The sequence below is a fragment of the Lepidochelys kempii genome, chromosome 9 (genome assembly GCF_965140285.1).
Source record: "Lepidochelys kempii isolate rLepKem1 chromosome 9, rLepKem1.hap1, whole genome shotgun sequence".
NCBI lineage: Eukaryota > Metazoa > Chordata > Testudines > Cheloniidae > Lepidochelys > Lepidochelys kempii.
In genome coordinates, this window is record NC_136388.1 from 57,307,681 (window position 1) to 57,314,275 (window position 6,595).

Sequence of the window (6,595 nt, forward strand, 5' to 3'; positions counted from 1 at the left end):
ATGGAGTTGGGGTAGTTGTATAGTGGGAGCCAGAAGTTGTGAGCTAGGTTCTGAATATAGAAGTACGATGGGAATTGAGCATGGGTCATTGATAATTGGGGGAGTGTATGGTGATTCTGGATGTGTGAAGCACGTAGGAGGGCATAAGACCTGGGAGATGGTGTGAAGCAGGGGTGGGTGGGTGGAACCAAACTGGGAGGAACAGGATGTTGGCAGAGGGTTTGTGTGAATAAAAATGGGGGAGTTGGAAGTCAAAGGGATTTATTGAGTTTTGGGAATTATCAACGTGTCACATTTTCTGGCAGAATTAACAGAGACATTAAAGGACTTGTCCTCCTGTGGGAAAGTCCCTGTTGTTTGTGCCAGTGGTGGCCTCACCATCTCACATTCTCTATGAGCATTAGATTTGGAGGCTAATTAGTCTCCGGAGGGGGTATAAGCATCACCATGGAAGATCCATGACAGGTTGAGTTACAGCATTGAATCCACCTCTTCCCATGTCCGTGCTTGGCCTGTCCATAGCCTGGGGAGAATATGAGCTCTGCACTGCAGCCCCTCGTTAGGATGTGTTCATGTGTTTTATTTCCAATGGCACCATCAGCTCACCTGATGAAAACCAAGTCAGCAGTTTGAGCTGTTTGTCCCTTGTGGGTTTCTCCATTGTTTGGGTTTATGCTCTAAAACAACCAGTGCTGGAAAAGATGGAAGTCTCCTCTGGTCAGCCCCCAGTTGTGTCTCCTGAATCCCAGAGCATTTGATATCTTATTTAAGCATCCAGTAGGACATTTTCCTTGCTAGGTGCCAAATAATCCTGGCTCACCCTCTGCAAATATCTGAAGCTGTCCAGAAGAGAAGGCAGCTCAATATGCAAATGCACTAATTAAATTGATTCACATAATTCTACTCCATTCACAAGATGAGATGATCCTTCTGATAACACTCACTGACAGCTTGACAAAGCTCTGTGAGTAATTTACTCAAGAGAAATGCCCATTGGCTTCAGAGAGGGTTTAGGGTGGGTGAGACCTAGGAGCTCAATTAAATGCTTGTTGGACATTTAGCAGACTGTAAAATATATAAACATATAAGAAGGAGCATTTCAGATCTTAACAGCAAAACAATATAAACTTGAAGGAACAAATTCTGGTCCCAGTTAAACAAAATGCAACTGCACTGCAGTGGCATAGTTAGGAGTAGAAATTTGGGTGGGCCCCAACTTATGGTGGATGAGCAATGACCAGAGGTCTGAAGTCACAGAAAATCGTTCATAGCTCATATTTTTATATTATTGCTTATTTTTGGCTGCTGGCGTCAGGATTGTAGTTGAGGGCAGCTGCATACAGAGAAGGGATTTGAGCACAGGGATCCTGGGGACTGGGTTGGTCAATTCAAAGGTTGATCCCTGCAGACCCACAGGTGGGCACAGGTTAAGCCAGGGCAAGGTGGGCTGATCGGCACCTGCATGAGGCCTGGCTCTCATCAAAGTTTTTCAGGGCCAGGAGAAATTTGCAGTCCTGGGCAAAGGTGGCGGCACGGCTGGCCAGACAGTTCCATTCCTTGCTGGCTATAACATTCTGCTAATGGGTCAAGCACCACCTGCCCTTCAGCCAAGAATTCCTGACCAATAATCATGTGGACATCAGCTTCTGCATTCACACAGGCTCAGATCTGGGTAGGCCTGGGTGCTAACTGAGTGGGCTACTGTGTATCAATCAGGCAAGGTACTAACAAGCTTCAACAGGACTTTATTTTCAAAGTGGAAACCTCTTTACCAAGCTGCTACTGCACCTCTGTAGCTTTCTCCCAGCCTCTCAACTCCTCCCCACTCCTTCCTGTTTCCTGTCCTTTCAGACTCCCAACAGTCAGTGCTTCCAATTCTAGTAATTACAAGCAACATCTAAACACCACATTCCCTCCTCTCTTAAGAAACTCTCCCAATTAAAATAAACATTATTTTTCTAATCACAGGAACAAATATGAAACAAGACACTATACTGTTGGCAGAAATATTACATTGAAAACACTGTAGATACTACATAACATAGTAGTCCAGACAGGTGGTCATCTGGGTATGACAGGCCGTCTCTCAAGCCCCGTTTCTAGTGCAATGTCTTGTTGTGTTAGTACTACAGTGAAGTCATTCAATGCAGACTGGGTGTTGGCATAATCTCCTCTTGGTGCATAGGCAGGTGCAAGATAAGAAGCATTCCATACCCATCCATCAGAAAGTCGATAGGTGTAAGGTCCCTTCTTCTCTATGATTTTAAGAGGAGCTGTGAATTATTGGTCCCCTTTGTGTAAAATTCCAGGTTTTCATATTCTAACGAAGGAACCACACTCAAACTTTAGTTCCTTAGCACCCCGCCGCTTGTCTGTGAAAGCCTTAGACTTTGCTTGGTTCTGTTCAACTGTTTTTCTCACATCAGCCTTGTTTGGGGCATCAAGTCATGCCTTTAACAACCCAGCAATGTTCAGTTTAGTATTCATCTGTTTCCCATGCAGTAGCTCTGCAGGTGATCTTTGTGTTGTGTCATGTCGTGTAGCCTGGTATGCTTGCAAGAAATCAGTAGTGAAGGGTATCCACAATCGCCCTTCCAGTTTAGCCATTTGCAAACTCTCTTTCAAAATACTGTTAAACCGTTCGATTTCCCCATTGGCTTGAGGGTAATATAGGGATGACCTTCTGTGTAAAATGTTCCTCTGTGCTAGAAAAGTTTCAAACTCCAGGGAAGTAAATTGACTACCATTATCTGAAACCAGTTCTTTGGGGTTACCTTCCCTGCTAAAAACTGAAGAGAGGAACTTAATTACTGTAGCAGAAGAGATTTGCCATGTAAACGCTACCTCAGGCCATTTACTGAAATAGTTGATGAAAGTGATGGCATAACGGCACTCAATTGGAGCAGTATCAAATGGTCCTACAATGTCAATCGCCACTTTTTCCCATGCAGATTCAGGAAGAGGAACAGGCTGTAATGGAAGGGTACATGTCACTGCTGTCTTATCATGCATTTGGCAAGTGACACAGGATTTTATGAGTGCTTCAGTTTGAGGCCTGGTCTACACTACGAGTTTATGTCGGATTTAGCAGCATTAAATTGGAATTAACCCTGCACCCGTCCACACAACGAAGCCATTTTTTCAACTTAAAGGGCTCTTAAAACCGATTTCTGTACTCCTCCCCAACGAGGGGATTAGTACTGAAATCGACATCGCCGTTTCGAATTAGGGTTAGTGTGGATGCAATTCGAAGGTATTGGCCTCTGGGAGCTACCCCACAGTGCACCATTGTGACCGCTCTGGACAGCACTCTGAACTTGGATGCACTGGCCAGGTGTACAGGAAAAGCCCCGGGAACTTTTGAATCTCATTTCTTGTTTGGCCAGACGAGCTCATCAGCACTGGTGACCATGCAGTCCCAGAACTGAAAAAGAGCTCCAGCATGGACCAAACAGGAGGTACTGGATCCGATTGCTATATGGGGAGAGGAATCCGTGCTATCAGAACTACGTTCCAAAAGACAAAATGCCAAAACATTTCAAAAAATCTCCGAGGCCATGAGGGACAGAGGCTACATCAGGGACGCAACACAGTGCCGCGTGAAACTTAAGGAGCTCAGACAAGCGTACCAGAAAACCAAAGAATCAAACAGACACTCAGGGACAGAGCCCCAGACATGCCACTTCTATGCTGAGCTGCATGCAATTCTAGGGGGGGCCACCACCACTACCCCACCCCGGTCCGTGAACTCCGAGGATGGGATACTTTCTGCCATGGCTGATGATTTTGCAGATGGGGAAGATGAGGAGGAGGACGAGCTTGGGAAGAGCACACAGCACACCATTTTCCCCAAGAGCCAGGATCTTTTTATCACCCTGACTGAAATACCCTCCCAACCCAATGAAGCCGGAGAAGGGACCTCTGGTGAGTGTACCTTTTAAAATATAATACATGTTATGAAAGTAAGCGTTTTTTAATGATTAAGTAGCCCTGAGGACTTGGGATGCATTTGTGGCCAGTACTGCTGCTGGAAAAGTCTGTTAACATGTCTGGGGATGGAGCGGAAATCTTCCAGGGACATCTCCATGAAGCTCTCCTGGAGGTACTCTAAAAACCTTTGCAGAAAGTTTCTGGGGAGAGCAGCCTTATTCCGTCCTGCATGGAAGGACACTTTACCACGCCATGCTAGTAGCAAGTAATCTGGTATCATTGCATGACAAAGCCTGGCAGCGTATGGTCTCGGTGTTTGCTGGCATTCAAGCAACATCCGTTCCTTATCTCTCTGTGTTATCCTCAGGAGAGTGATATCATTCATGGTAACCTGGTTGAAATAGGGGAATTTGATTAAGGGGACATTCAGAGGTGCCCGTTCCTATTGGGCTGTTTGCCCTGTGATGGAAAAGAAATCCTCCCCACAGTTAGCCACGCGGTGGGAGGGGGGCCATTGGCGCTGAGCTGTTCGCGTTTGGCTAGCAGGGATCTTCCCTGATACCAGCCACACGGTGAGGGGAGGGGAAAAGTGATCATCCCAGAGAATTGGATGGGGGGAGGGGGTTAGTTTGGTTTCTGCTGCTGCACATTAACAGGAAAACTGCAGCAGTAAATGGCCAACTCAACGGGCTTTGCTTGGTATGGGAAAGGAGGGGGCTGCTGTTATGAAGGTTGCAGAAGCCAAAAGACTATGGCTTACCGTGGCCGCCTGCAAGCCGAATTCTGTTGCTACGTATGTGATCTCTAACACCAAAGCTGTAGGCACTCAATATAAGATGCAAAATGCGACCTTGTACAAAAATCCCATGTGCTATGTAATGTGAATAGTGTTGTTCACTGTGAAAGAGTATAGCCATTGTTCTGTAAAATGTATCTTTTAAAATACTTCACTCCCTTTTTTTCCTCCCGCAGCTGCAAATGTTTCAAGCCTCCCTCCTCCATCCCAGAGGCTATCTCAGATAAGGCGGCAAAAAAAACGCATGCGCGATGACATGTTCTCTGAGCTCATGCAGTCATCCAGCACCGACAGAGCTGTGTGGAGGGACACAATAGCAGAGTACAGGATGGTGGCCGATGAACGTGAAGAGAGGTGGCGGCAGGAAGATCAGAGGAGGCATGAGGAAATGCTGAGGATACTGCGGGATCAAACAGACATGCTCTGGCATCTGGTGGAGGATCATGAACGGCAGCAAGATCACAGACAGCCGCTGCAGCCCCTGCTTAACTGCCCTCCCTCCTCCCCAAGTTCCGTAGCCTCCCCAACCAGATGCCCAAGAACACGGGGTGGGAGGCTCCGGGCACCCAACAACTCCACCCCAGTGGACAGCCCAAGCAACAGGAGGCTAGCATTCAACAAGTTTTAAAGTGGCCTTTTCCTTCCCTCCTACCCTCCTCCCACACCCCATCCAGGCTACCTTGTGAGTTATCTCCCTCTTTTTATAATCAATTAATAAAGAATACATGTTTTTTAAATGAAAGTGACTATTTCCTTTGCAAGCAAGCTGTGATCCAAGGCGGGAGGGCGGGTGGCTTACAGGGAATTAGAGTCAACCAAGGGCATGCGTTTTCATCAAGGAGAAACAAACAGAAGTGTAACACAGTACCCTGGCCAGTCATGAAACTGGTTTTCAAAGCTTCTCTGATGTGCACCACTTCCTGATGTGCTCTTCTAACCGCCCTGGTGTCTGGCTGCGTGTATTCAGTGGCCAGACGATTTGCATCAACCTCCCACCCCCCATAAACATCTCCCCCTTACTCTCATAGAGATTGTGGAGCACACAACAATAACAATAGGAATATTGGTTTCGCTGACGTCTCAGTAAACTGCACCAATGACCCTTTAAACTTCCAAATGCACACTCTACCACCATTCTGCATTTGCTCAGCCTATAGTTGAACAGCTCCTTACTACTGTCCAGGGTGCCTGTGTACGGCTTCATGACCCAGGGCATTAAGGGGTAGGCTGGGTCCCCAAGGATAACTATTGGCATTTCAACATTCTGGTCTGGGAAGTAAATCCCTTGCTGCAGCCGTTTAAACAGACCAGAGTTACTGAAGATGTGAGTGTCATGAACCTTTCCAGGCCATCCCATGTTGATGTTGGTGAAACGCCCCTTGTGATCCACCAGTGCTTGCAGCACCATTGAAAAGTACCCCTTGCGGTTTATGTACTGGTTGCCCTGGTGATCCGGTCCCAAGATAGGGATATGGGTTCCATCTGTAGCCCCACCACAGTTAGGGAATCCCATTGCAGCAAAGCCGTCTAGTATGACCTGCACATTTCCCAGAGTCACTACCTTTGATAGCAGCAGCTCAATGATTGCGTTGGCTACTTGCATCACACCAACCTCCACAGTAGATTTGCCCACTCCAAATTGATTCCCGACTGACCGGTAGCTGTCTGGAGTTGCAAGCTTCCACAGGGCTATTGCCACTCACTTGTGAACTGTGAGGGCTGCTCCCATCTTGGTATTCTTGCGCCTCAGGGCAGGGGAAAGCAAGTCACAAAGTTCCATGAAAGTGCCCTTACGCATGCGAAAGTTTCAGAGCCACTGGGAATCATCCCAGACCTGTAACACTATGCGGTCCCACCACTCGTGCTTGT

At 47.1% G+C, this 6,595-nt stretch overlaps 1 pseudogene; it reads left to right on the top strand.

The window, feature by feature from the left end:
- Positions 1-3,410: 3,410 nt before the first annotated feature.
- Positions 3,411-5,354, top strand: LOC140917013 (uncharacterized; annotated as a pseudogene).
- Positions 5,355-6,595: the final 1,241 nt, after the last annotated feature.